Source organism: Plecotus auritus (assembly GCF_963455305.1).
Source record: "Plecotus auritus genome assembly, chromosome: 4".
Taxonomy (NCBI): Eukaryota; Metazoa; Chordata; class Mammalia; order Chiroptera; family Vespertilionidae; genus Plecotus; species Plecotus auritus.
The window spans coordinates 87,293,351-87,307,132 of record NC_137775.1 but is presented as its reverse complement, the minus strand read 5'-3'; the positions used below and the strand labels follow the sequence as shown (position 1 = coordinate 87,307,132).

The 13,782-nt window shown below is 44.3% G+C and overlaps 1 protein-coding gene across 6 annotated transcripts in view; it reads right to left on the bottom strand.

Moving 5' to 3' along the window:
* ADGRF5 (adhesion G protein-coupled receptor F5) overlaps positions 1-13,782 on the bottom strand; it is a 104,482-nt gene that overhangs the window by 68,151 nt on the left and 22,549 nt on the right. For 3 of the 6 annotated variants that reach the window (XM_080663996.1, XM_080663994.1, XM_080663999.1), the window contains exon 1: positions 7,213-7,550. The exons of 2 other annotated variants lie outside the window; for them this stretch is intronic. The gene's annotated coding sequence lies outside the window, so the exon portion shown is untranslated. Of the gene's footprint in view, positions 1-7,212; positions 7,618-13,782 lie in introns of those variants that run through there. One more of the 6 variants, XM_080663997.1, reaches the window with a different exon arrangement.

The window sequence follows — 13,782 nt, the reverse complement described above, 5'->3', positions numbered from 1 at the left end:
CCATTGGATTTGGAGAGATACTATGTTCTTAGTAAGAGGGATCTCATTAGGGTGATGGAGGAGGACATTATATTGGGAAAAGTTGCAAAGTATAGGAGGTGAGAATTTGAAGGTGATGAGCACATAAAACTCAAGAAATCTGGTTGCAAGGTGGAAGAGAGAAAGAGTGAGCTTCATCCCAGGTATAAACTGCTTAACCTTGATGCCACACAGCTATACGCATGGCTTTCCTTTTAGAGAAGAACTAACTGCCTTGCATACTAGGACAATATCAAAAGAAGCCATGCCTCTTACTAAACCTTGGCCTGTGGCTGGCTAACTAGACAAGTTATTATATTCTTTGAAACAAGCCAAGGACATATTTCCCTATGTTCAAGGGTATAGACTGTATACTAGAGTGGCTATGTTTTAAACAGGTATTTCTGAATCAAAATAAAGGTTAGTGGAGAGATTGCAAATAGATATGCACCTATACCATCCTACTACTAGAGGATAATTTAAAGCAGAGTTTCTATTAATGATGGATGGTAATACCAAATTTCAAGAGGATTTTCATTGCAAATTTTAGGGTTATTATTATTTGCTCATATCCATGAGGCATAGGGTTGCAATAAGGACAGAGTGTCATCAATAGCCACCCTTCTGAATTGTAGACATACTGATGAAAAATCCTCAAGTATAACTTTAAGAGCCTGCCTTCATAGCTCTGTATTTTCAACCAGAGGTAATAGACTTATCTTTGCTGACCTTATCTAATTAGATGATTCATCCCTCACACATGCAGAACTATAAGCTAAACATTTTTTTAACACAAACCCGAAACACAATACCAATTAAAGACCTGCCTTGAAATGTTTTTTCTATTTCATTTTCCTTTGCCTTGAAATAAGATCCTGCAGCAGCATTGTGTTGGGTGGCTCAGTGCTATCAGATTACAGAGGGACATTTGTTTGTACACAATGGGGTCAAGTTTTCCAAAACACACCACACATGTGTGCAGCCTTGATAACCTTTTATCCTTCTGTCCTTGTTGTAAATCTCTGGAAGATTTTAACCTTTAAGCATAGATTGCCATCTTTATGAAAACACTGAGTTCCTTACTCTGATCTTATCTCATGTGTCTTGCTACTTTCATTTACCACAGAGGGGTCTCCCTCAGCCCTGGTCAAACAATGCTGGGGTGCGTTCCAGTTGCCGCGGTGGGGAGCCTGTGGCTGGCTGCAGTGCTGCAGAGAGCATCAGAGGGCTTGGGTGTGAGGCTAAGCCTTACAGTTCAGTGGTTCTTTGTTAGATGAGATTCAAAATAACACTGGAGTATTTTCACAATAATCATAATGGACCAATCAGAGCTGTCTCTGTGCAGGAGCAGAGGCCTGGGGCCCTCATGGCTAGATAGTGGAGAGGTCTGTGGGAGGGTCCAAGGTGGCTGAGACGGAAGTGTGGAGGGCAATCCTCCAGGCTCAGGGCAGGAGTTACTGCATGGTTTAAAATATCCCAACTGTTTAATAATTAGTAGGGCCATCTTAGCTCTCTGTTTCTTCCTTTCACAGCCCTCGTCCGCTCCATGCCCCAAGACCAGGAGTTGGTATCCTTGACCACTGACTTCAGGTCTCTGAAATTTTCATTTCGCTCTTAGGGATTTTGTTTGACTTTAAGAATGATGTGTGTGCACTACTCAAAATGAAAGAAGTACCCTGAGAAGTCATGGCCATTCCATGATTCCCTTCATCTGGACATTCTCACTTTAATTTTCACTTCATTATGAGAGTATTTTATAAAGACAAACCCAATAGCATTCTTCACTAGTCCTCCTACTCCTTGGTTACTTATTGGTTTCTGACACCATGTAGCGCCTCCTCCTTCCCGGTGACCCCTTTTCCTCTCCTGAGTCTCATAGCTCCACTTTTTGCTCCTTTCCCTCCTCCTTCTGTGATTCTATCCTCCTCATTCTACCAGTGCTTCACTGTGAACCTGCCAAAACCTCTCCTGGATCCGTGGCTTATGTCTCCTAACACCCTTTCTCTTAGGAACCTTGTCCACTACCACTGTTTTAATTAACAATTTATGTGACAATTCCCAAAACTGTATTTCCACCCTGATCTCTTTGCTAAGTAGTAGGAACTTCTCTCCAACTGTGCTATTTCCAACTAAATCTAAATTCAACTCATCTAACACTGACCACGCCTCCTTCTCTCCCAGTGCTGTCTGCTAACCCACCCCTGGTCAGATTTACCAACGGCTGACTTCCTTCCTAGTTTCCTGGCTCACAACCCCCAAAGGTATCCTTAGATACAAGAATCGAGGACATGAGTGGGGGCACTAAGTCAACCAGTCACTAAGTCCTGTTCATGACTCCACTGCTGATGTTTGCTTTTCCTCGGCCACAACACTGGTTTGGACATTGTCATCTCACACCTGGATGACTGCAGGAATCTCCTCAATGGGCCCCTCCCTCCTTTCTTCTCTGCCCTATAACTGATCATAGCACAGGCTGATTAATTTGTGTACAGCACTATTTTTCATAGATTGCTACTATACTACATTAAATCTCAAATGCCCAGAGAATATTTGAGCCAATTCACCTGGCAAGCATGATCACCACAACCTCATGTAAACCCAGATGTGCCACATTTTCCTCCATAGCACTTGGATACAGAGCAGGCTGACCTGCTCACAAGCTTATATTGTACCTTCCTTTGCAAAATATGCCATAAGTATTAATAATAACTATTGGTTGAATGGATTGCTGTCTCTCAGCTTCTTCTATACCACTCTTGGCAACTGTACTGCTCTAGTCCTCCTTTTTGAGCCTTACCTTACTTAGTAACAATAATTACTATCATTTATCAAGCCCTTGCTCTGTGTCAGGCATTAGGCTCAGCACTGTGCATGCACTGAGCTCATTTAATTCTTCCAACCCTTTATTGTTAGAGCTACATTATCCCCACTTTACAGGTGAAGAAACTGAGGTTTGGGTAAATGAAAGAACATACGCAGGTCACACAGTAAGTAGCTGAGTCTGCTGCCAAAGTCTGAACTCCTCACCTTTAGAGCATGCTGCCTCTTTTCTTTCCCAGCGATACATCTTTCTCCGGAATATACTGCGATTCTCTCCTCAGATACTCCTCTGCCCCTGCCATGCAGGTCTTTCTACAGAACTGTTGTGGATTTCCAGCACAGCATGGTAATGAGTGCATGGACTCAAGTCAGACTGTCTGAGCTGGAACCCTGACTCTTCTACTTGCTAGCTGTGTGTATCTCAGGCACCTTACTTAGAATTGTGTCCCCTCATCTAAAAATAACAGGGATTAGAATAGCAGCTGAGGTATAGGATGATTGGAATAACTAAATGAGTTCATCTTTATAGAGTACTGAGCACTGAGCACACTCAGTAATTATTGCCTGTTATTAAATTATTCAATGCCTGAGCCTTGCCTCCCATTAAGAGTATAAGCTTAAAGGAAAGGATCATTTGCCTTTTTAATTCTATAGCAAGTCTCTCCTGTGGAGATTCCTGCACTATGCTGTGATTTAAAAAATTTTACTGTTGTATTACCTTTAAGAAATAGGCAATATTCTAATTATTTTAACCATCACAACCAGAGTCATACAATATGGGCTGAAATGCTGAGCTGGTAACTAACTCGTGAATTCACAGTGTACCCACAGCCAACACATACTTTTCACCCAACAAGCCTTTCTTGCAGCACCTATTCTGTGCCCAAACTCACAGGCACGGGGGAACTCAGAGAAGCTGAGAAGGGCTTCCCAGTGCCTCTATAGAGGAGGCAACAATTACACCAATGAACTTGAACTGTATCAAGAAATGTCGGGGTGGAGAGGTCCTAGGGGCACATATTGTGATTCAAAAGCAGCCCTGATTTATTGTCTATCCATATTTAGGTCAACAGAGAAAGTGGCAGATCAGCAAAGCATAATTAGTATTTCTTTTCCCTTTTTTCTTGGAATCAGGACAAAACGTGTAAAGCGACACTGAGTAAAATCTATAAACTCCCATGGTCACTTGGCACTGGAAGAGCACATCCTGTTTACCTAGAACATTTCATCTGATTTTGTAAAATCTGCAAGTTACAGGAGCCACAGTATCTGCAGTGAAGTCAGGGGGCTGTATCAATCTAAACGCAAAAGGCGGGGCGCTGGCCGGGAGCTGGGGAACTCCTCGCTCTCACAGGCAGCTGTGAGGTGTGCCTGCTCCTCTCAGAAGCAGCAGCAGCAGCCAGAACCCTCTACATGATGCTCACAGCAGCGGGCACTTCTGGCTCAACTTTCAGGCACAGGAACAGGGATTGCTTTTGCTGCCCGGGTTAGCCATTTTCTCTCCTACAGTTAGGACTCAGGGGTTCTCAACCCTAGCTGCGTAAATGAATCACTTCAGAGAGTAAAATCTATACTAATAAAAGGGTAATATGCTAATTAGACTGGGAGACCTTCCCGGAGACCTTCCAGACGTTCTTCTGGTCAAAACCATGGTGGCAGGGCCAAGGTAGAGACGGTTAGAGACCAAGAGAGGAGGGCAGTTGTGGGTGATCAGGCCAGGATGGGACGGCAGTTATGGGTGATCAGGCTGATGGGGGTCGGGGCCGTTGGGGGTAAGCAGACCAGCAGGGGGGCCAGTTGGGGGCGAGCAGGCCATCAGTGGGGGTCAGTTGGAGATGATCAGGACAGCGGGGGGGGGGGCAGTTTGGAGTGAGCAGGCCAGCAGGGGGGCAGTTGGGGGCGAGCAGGCCAGCAGGCAGAGTAATTAGGGGCAATCAGGCAGGCAGGCAGGCAGGCAGGCAGGTAAGCTGTTAGGAGCCAGCAGTCCCGGATTGCAAGAAGGATGTCCAACTGCTGGTTTAGGCCCGATCCCTGTAAACTGGCAGTAGGATATCCTTCAAAGGGTCCCAGATTGGAGAGGGTGCAGACCGGGCTGAGGGACACCCCCAACCCTCCGTGCACGAATTTCGTGCACCGGACCACTAGTACATAATAATTCCATTCCCATGCCCATGCCCTTTCCCCAGAGATTCTGATTCAGTTGCTCCTGGGAGGTGCCTGGGCATTGTTCTTTTTGGTGGGTGGAGTGGGGTGGGGGTTAGGTTTCTGCAGAGATACGACTACATAGCAGGTGTTAAAATTGGCCCAAACCTGGACTAGGCGATAACTTGATCTAGTTACAGATTCCCACCAAAACTGGAGTCCATGTTGCTACAAAGCTGCCAGAATTCTATCACTTTAATTCTCTGTCCCACCTGACTTTTATCCTCATATCACTGACCAAAGCCAGACAGCTGGGTTTCTTCTTATCTCAGTGCCCCAGAAAGATTTCTTGTATGTTCCTGGGCAAACAACCTCTGAACATCTCTTTTTTTATACCATAAAATGGGAACAAGATACCTGCTTCACCTGTGACGTGGTGAGGGAAGGGGAAGTCTCAGTCTGGGCTGGATCTATCCAGTAAGGAGAAGTGATTAATCCTATTAGCCAGGGATGGGGAGAAGCACCAAGGCAGGATGGTCAAGAAGGCAGCACCAATTGTCCAAAATCAGCAGGGCCAATGACCCTCGAGTTTGGAGTGGAGAAACATTGATAAGGACAAGAAAATACCAAATAGCAACTGAAAGTATTTTGCAATTAGCCTTGGATTTGACATTGCTTATTTGTACTTTCTTTCCATGAGTCACATGGGCTTGTTAACAGTGACTGTTTTCCTTATTCACTTGTCTCATAACAATGTAAGGGGCAAAAGAGGGATCAATGGCCACCTTTTTTTTTTTTTTCTTACGGAAGGCTGAAAGAGATAAATGTAAACCCCTGTTAAACACAGGTATTATCCATGAAATGAAAAATTGATCTCTCCCACACTCACCTATATTCCCCGAGCCACCCATGTAATCTAGGGGTCTATCTGTTCTCCAGTTAATTTTCCTTTCTTTTCTTCTTTTTCCCCTTTCATTGCCAGAACAAGGCCACCTTTGAGAGTCTTCAAGAGAAAAACCTAAACCTCAAGTTTGCAAATCTAGAGTTTAATCCATGGGAAGTTGTTTTTAATATCATTAATTGCTAAAGCCAAAGCCAACACAAAAATAATAATGGTAAAAATGAGTAAAACTCTTCCAAACTTTTTAAGGTGTTAAAAGAGTTGTTCACACTCCCCATGTATTATTTTATGTTCCCAGTGGGAAGATGTTTTTAAGGATCAATACATGAATTTGACAATGAAAATTTACTGTACTTCTGTGTGCCCTGGCTTGTCCTAAGAGTTAGGAAGGGAGAAAACAAGTCATTTAACTAGTAAGGTACACAGCAAACTATTGATGATCTAATTTGGGGGAAGGGAAGAAACAATGCATATTGGGGGGTTGGAGACATTCTGTTACAGTACAAATATTTATGTATTAGGTGTATAATTCAAAACAAATGACCAAAACTTTCATGTCAGGAAAAACTGGGCTGCAGTAGTGGCGTGGCCTGGCTTTCTATAGTGTATAAGAAAACAAGATTCAAGCAACCACACATCAGAGAACTTTTCCTCCATTCTTGAATGCTCCAGGCAAGTCTGCCAGCTCTTAATCCCAGCACTCTGCCTGACTTCCTTCCCAGGGCTGCCTGCAAACTCCCGTCCCCACAGTCAGTGGGAGGTAGCGCTTACTCTTAACATTTCAGAGATCACCCTTGTCCGAACTGAGCTGACAGAATGTCCTGTGCTCTGGCTACACACGGCTGCAGTTGTCGCCTTGGTCAGCACAACCACAACATGGCTGCCCGGCCATGGAAACGCTCAGTACTGATTCATTAATGCCCTGGTCTTTATGGTATTTTCTGGTGCAGAGACAGGAAAATTGATTAACCAAAAAAAAGGTGACAGGGAAGAGAATTCCATTATAGAGAAAATACTAAAAAGATCCCAGCTAATTGTCTGGTACTCAGTCTCCCTAAGCACAGTCTCAACTTAATCGACAGGCTGCACAATGCTCTTGACCACACATGCTTTACGTCCCAACATACATGCTACAGCTATGCATGAAAATTAAAATTATCCAACATACATGCCACAGCTGTACATATCCAACATACATGCCACAGCTGCACATATCCTACAAAAGAGAAAATCAGGCAAAGAGATTCATAACTGGAAGATGCCTTAAGAGGAGTGTCGCTGAGGTCTTGCTGCAAAGGGAGACAGACCACAGGAGGAGAAATGCCTGTTACCTGTCCAGCACTGAAGTCCCTAGACCTGCTCCTGCAGCACCAGATGCCTCAATGCTTCCCGGTTTCCACTAGGAGGCCATTTGCCCTTCGGCCTCCTCGAAGGCCTCACGGCTGAAGAAAGAGCCGAACAGGACTCATTGCGAGGCTCAGGCAGCTGCTTCCAAGCTCGGCGTCCCTCCTGCCGGTGCCTCCCTGCCCTGTGCTCCGAGCCTCACAGAGCCATTCCACAGAGCCTGCTGCTGTTTCAAAAACAAGAAGTGATTTCCTGGTCCCCTTCCCCGGATGGCGTGCGCGATTTCCCTCACGCCCATGGGAAGTCCTTCAGATCCTTCTTATCTGGAAACCTCACCACTGAGTGGCCAGACTTGTTTGGCCAATGCCCCTAGCTCTTGTTTTCCTTTCTCCAAAGAAAAAAATCAGAAAACTGAAACCAAAGCAAACCCAAATGGGTTGGAGCTAATGACGGGTGTAGGATGCCCTGGTTTAAACCTTGGAAAGATGTTCACTGTGATTTCAGAGGGGAAAGAAAATTAAAATTATCGATGATTTCCTTTCCCAGCAGTGCCTAAAAGTTAGACCTAAAGAAGTTCAGAGTTCAGTCCCCTCCCAGGGCTTCAGGGTCAGGGACTTCCAATATGCTGCAAGAAGGGACAGCTAGTTCTTCCAGATTTCCAGGGAAGCTCTACGAAAATTTGTGACACTTCAAATATCATTTTGAAGTGTCACAAATTTTAAACTCTGTGACACTTCAAATATCATTTTGATAACATTACTATAGAAAGATAAGAAGATCCATGGAAAGGGCCAGTTGACTGGTGTATTCAGGTTGTTGGGTTTAAAGATGAATTCTAATCAGTTTTTGAGCTGGAAGTGACCTACCCATCCTGATTTTAGAAGTGAGGCAAATGAGGCCCAAGGGGAAACAAGGACTTGTCCAAGGTCCGATCATGGTAATAGATTACCACCCACCCATTTTCAACTTTAGCATGGGGAATGCTGCTCAATAGCCTGCCGGTGAGCCTTGTGCACAGATAGCTTGCTGAATGAGGCCTGGCCTGGAGCCGGGAATCTGCATTGCAAGGAAGTGCTCCAGGTGAGCCTGATGCAGGTAATCCCCAGACTGTAGGTAGAGAAACCAGTGTAGTGTCAAAGCAAGGACACCGGAATCAGACTGTAGAGAGTCAAGCCATAGTCCCACCAACTTCTCCTCACCGAGACTCAGTTTTACTATGTACGCAAGTGGGTAATAATACTGCTGAGCACCAGTGAGAGCCTGAGATAGAGGAGGAGCTCAAGAACTGTCCATTACTATCTGGAGACTTGGGATCCAGTCCTCTAAGCTCATACGTCTTCCCTGCTGTACACCTTCTGTCACCCCCTCACCTTGCCTGTCTTCCCTTCTGGCTGTCAGCCACCACCAAAGGAACTCAGGCTTGAGACAAAAGTTAAGTATTTCGAGAAAAGGAGGATGAACCTTCAAAATATCATTCCTTTATTTCTTGGCACTGATTCTCAATTGTATTCTCCAGCCTACTCCCTGCAGCACTGGGAAGGAGACTATGGTGGCTGTCCACCCACAGCTGGGGAACTCACGCATAACTAGTAGGTGAGCTCAGGGAGTGAACGGAGGTTGGTCTAAGCAAGGTGACTTCATTCTCCTTGGGGGCGTTGTGGTAATCTGGATATGTGGCTGATCGTGGAATCACATTCACCTCTGCATTTACTGTTAGTGGCACAATAAAGGTTCTTGTTATTATTCCGGCTCCAATTGGGTTTTCTGTTATTTGTAGCTAAAAGCCATTATAATAAAGTGGTGAATCACTATAACAAATAAATCTTTTGATTCCATATAAAATACTACCCTTGGCCTAAATAAAATGGGGAAAATCAAGACGTATACAGAGCCAAATGACTTAAATCATATTCTAAAATATTCCAAATCAACTTCTTACGCTAAATATGTGTGGCATTGACTTGTTCTATAGAAATGGACTAAAATATTCCAGATTCTTTCTTACCCTAAAAATCTTTAATATTAAATGTAAGTCCTGGAAAAGCATCTGGGTCTTAAAAACCCAGAATAGCCAGAGCTTAAGAGTAGCCCAAAACTCCAGCTCTGCCAAATAGTAGCTCAGCAGAAACTCAGATTACTGAATCTTTCTGGGCCTCAGTTTCCTTATCTGTAAAATAATATTACCTACTTCAGGGTTGTTGTCAAGATTAAATATACATAAAAATGCTTAGAACAGTGCGTGGCACATAGTGAGCACGTGTGTTAGCTACTATTATTTTTTCAGAGAAGAAATTTCTGTTGTAATAATACTAGCATATGGTTTGGGTATTGTCTTTGCCTTTGCTTTATGCTAGCTTTGCCTCAGGTGCAGCATGGATTGATCAGCCCCTTCCAGATGCTTCTGAAATATATCCTATTGTCTCTGTCGTGAGATTTGGCTCCTTTGAGAGTAAGCTGAGTGGGTTGGTATAAATGCAGATATCTGATGGCAGCTGTATTGGGGAAGAATGAAGAAAACATAGGAGGACAGTGGGCATGAACACGATGGGAAAGGACACAAAGAGAACTCAGCAGGCTGACAGGTTTGGGAAGTAAATGTCTGGGGGCAGAGTTCGCCCAGAGCTGGAGAAAGGGAGGCTGCAGTCCTTGATATTTACAAAAAGGTGCACAATGTGGGGGCAATTGACTTGGACACTTATTGCCTTAGCAAACACCTGCTGTCAGAGCGAGCTCCGGGTAAGGGCTTCTTTTCCAACTGCTCTTTCTCGCCCCCCTCCCCCCCCGCCGCACCCCTCCCCCCGGCTTGCTTTGGGTTGTCAGTGGCAGTTGGCTCTCTGACATGGAAAGGGGCGTTGTCCAAGTGGCTGTCCCGGCGCTTCCCCAAGGAGCAATTCCTCTCTCACCCACAGTCCGTTTGTTGCTAGGAACACTCTGTGCTTGTCACATTCACTTTACAATGAAAACAAAGACAAATAAAGAATGGAACCACCATATGGTCTCAGCTGCAACCCAGAATTAACTGCTGATGGGGAGACTTTGCCCCATTGCAGCTACAGATGTGTGTGGTCCGTGACAGGAGCCCTGCCCTTCTCCTGTGTTTTAAGATATTGAAGTTGGTGGCAAGTTGACCCCAGACTTCAATCTGACGCAGCGGTGTAGCCAGAGTAACTAACTTTCCGGCTGTGTTATCTATGTTTGTGTTCGTATGAAGTGTCTCTTAGCACTTGAGGGCCTAACCTCATTAGAGACAGAGCTATTTTCAGAGGTAGAGATGTCGGCACCAAGTAAGTGTGTATTTCTCAGCATGTTCCAGGCTGTTTTGCCCTTCTGCCCTTTCTCCTTCGTCACTCAGCTCGCTTTTGGTGACTCTTTAAGCTACAGGTGTTATGTCTTCCAAAGACCCTCGTAGCCCTCCCATCCTGGGCCAAGAGTTCCATCTCTCTGGTCCCACACTACCAGGTGCGTCTTTTGCAGTCACCACACTGCATTCAGATGACTCTTTTCCTGCATTGACTGTGAGCTCCTTGATGGCAGGGGCTAGTCTCCTTTATTGTTTGCCCAGCTCCTAGCATAGTGCCGGCATATTTCAGCTCATCAACAAAAGCAGACAACATAAAACTGATCCGTCTCACTCCATTGCTGATTCCCTCTCAGCATTACAATGCACTGTGGCTCAGTCATTGGAACTCTTCTCTGTTGATGCTTATTCCCAGGTGATCTCCACCAGTTTCAGGATTTAAATCAGCGAATTTCAACCTTTTTCATCTCATGGCACACATAAACTAATTATTGAAATTCTTCAACACACCAAAAAATATTACATTTTTTGTCAATCTGATAAAAAATATAGGTATAATTTTGATTCATTCACACCAGATGGCTATTGTTGTGTTGGCTATTGTCTTATTTCTTATTTGATAATCTAAGGGAAAAGAGGTCAGGTATTGCATGTTTTAAAAGTTCTTGCAGCACACCGGTTGAAAATTGATGGTTTAAATCCTTGGGCTGATGGCCTCCAAATGTGTATCTTTATCAGGGACATTTCACCTGAATTCCTGACCCATATATCCAACTGCCTACTTTATATCCCCACTTAGATGCTGGATAGGATCTCACAGTGAACATGTCCAAAACTAAACTTCTGAGTTTTCCCTCCCAAACTAACTATCCCAATAGTCTCTCCCATCTTAGTAAAGGGTATCTTCATCCTTCTAGTTAACTCAGACCAAAACCCTAAGAGTCATCCTTGAGTCTTCCCTTGCACACGTTATGTTAATTTGCCATCAAGTCCTGTCAACTCTACCTTCAAATATATGCATATTTAGGCAGCTCTTACCTCTTCCACTGCTATCATTCTCATTCAAGCCATCACTGTCTCTTGATTGGGTATTATTGCTCTACTTGGTCTCAGTGCAAGACTGCAGTTAGATGGTCCTCATAAAACATAAGCTATATAATGTCCATCACCTATGCCCAACCCTCAGGCACTCCCATCTCACACAATCAAGGTGAAAGTCCTTTCAATGGCCTGTAAGTCCTGCACCACCACATTAGCATCCCTGCTCCTCCCACCATTTATTTCCTCTTTTACTTCTCTTCCCCTCACTCACATTGCTCCAGCATGCCAACCTCCTTGTGAGCCAGATACAATTCCAGCTCAGAGTCTTCCTACTTTGCTCTTTTCTCTGGAATTATCTTTGTCCAGATACCCTCGTGTCTCTCTCCCTATTCCCTTCCCATCTTTGCCCAATCGTTATTTTCTTAGTAAAGACTTAGCTGACTGCCATATTTCACATTTCAGCCCTCCTACTCCTATTTCCCTGATTATTTTTTCCATATTATATACCACCTCTAATATATGATAATGTACTTATTTATTTTGTTTATTGGCTGTCTCCACCTTCCATCCCCAACTAGAACGTAAGCTCTCTGAGGGCAGAGATGACTGTTTCATTCACTAAAGAAGGGTATTTGTAAGTGTAACACACAAGCACAGTTACTAATGCCACAGCATTAGCACATACACAGCAGAAGTATATGCAAAAGTACACAACGCTTCACCTTTCGAAGCACCCTGACCTCCATGTATTGACAGGTTAAGTCTTGGTTTGTTTTTTAATTCACAATAAGATGTTGGTAGCCCTTTTGACTCAGTGTGGCCCAGGGTCAGCTCTTGTTTGGTATTTCTATTTCGCGGCCAGCAAAATTGCCCTCTGGCACTGACTTGTTCTTATGCAAGGAAGGAACCAAAAAATAATTGGGCAGTTTTATAGTATACAAATGGTCTTGTTCTTATCTTTTGTGTGTATACCTTGGCAGAGTCTCTGTTAATTGGAGTTGGTTGTACTTGTGCTCAGCTGCAGCCTCTCAAGTTTTATTTGTACTTGCTGTTACTGGACTCATTCCACCCATAGACAGAGCTATTACACCTTCTTTGTGTACGTAAGATAATGGGGTTATTTTGCTATGAAAGATACTAAAGCTTCCATCTTTTGAACCCATTGGATACAGTTGACAGCCCCAATCTACTCACCTTCCTATGCTTCCAGTGATGGTCCCAGCTTCTGGCGGAAACCCAAAGCGCCTTCTAAGTGGAATTTTGCTTGTTTGGATGCCACTCCCAGCACTACCTTCCCTGCCTTTGCCCGAAGAGTGAAGCACAGAGCCATTCCCAGCCTCCAGGTTTCACCTTTAGTTCTTACAGGTGACATGCCATCCATGCAGCAGATGTGCCTACTGATGCCCACAGAATGATATATGTCATCCTCAGGCTGCAGCTGGGATGCACTTGATATCAGAGTTATTAATTGACAAAATGTGTCAATGATTTCTCCTTCCTCACTCCCTTCCATCAGTATTATGGTGAAAAGCAAGATATTTGAAGACATGGGCATTCCTTCTTGTCTTGGTCTGGGAAGGAATCTATTTAGAATGAAGCTGCATTTCCTCTAAAGGACAGGTGTTCTTCTGTCCATGAACTCTGGATGGTCACTCCTATTCTAACCTCTCTCCCTAATTGTTCATCCTGGTGCAGGTGCTCTGCACTGGCAGATGTTGTATACCTCTGACAGTGAGTGTGATCTGCAGGCATCTGGCAGACCCTAGTTTAGAGCCACCTCTCAGTTAGAGTCCATTGTTCTCTACTGTTTTCAGCTCCCCAGCATTTCCTTTGACTTCAAAAGAAAGGCCTCCCCGCCCTCCTTGCTGCCATTTCTGCTTCTTATTATAGAGGTAATTTCATCAGAATGTATCAAGTCAATTAGTGAGCAACTATGATACCAAAACCACTGGGCAAATATGATCTGAAGTGTCATCCAGGCCAGAAGATATCAGAATCAAAGAGTTAAAGAAGGCCTCTACTCATTCATTCCAGCTACTTTGTGTTAGAGGGGAGTTGAGAGGCTTAACCAAGGTCACAACACCATTAGTGTCAGAGCTAGAATTAGAATTTAGATCTTCTGTCTTTGTTTGGGCTGCCAGGCAGCCTTCTGGCTAATCTGGCAGGAAGTCCTCCTAACATTATGCTCTGGTGCCTGCCTCCCTGCCCACTCTGTGCT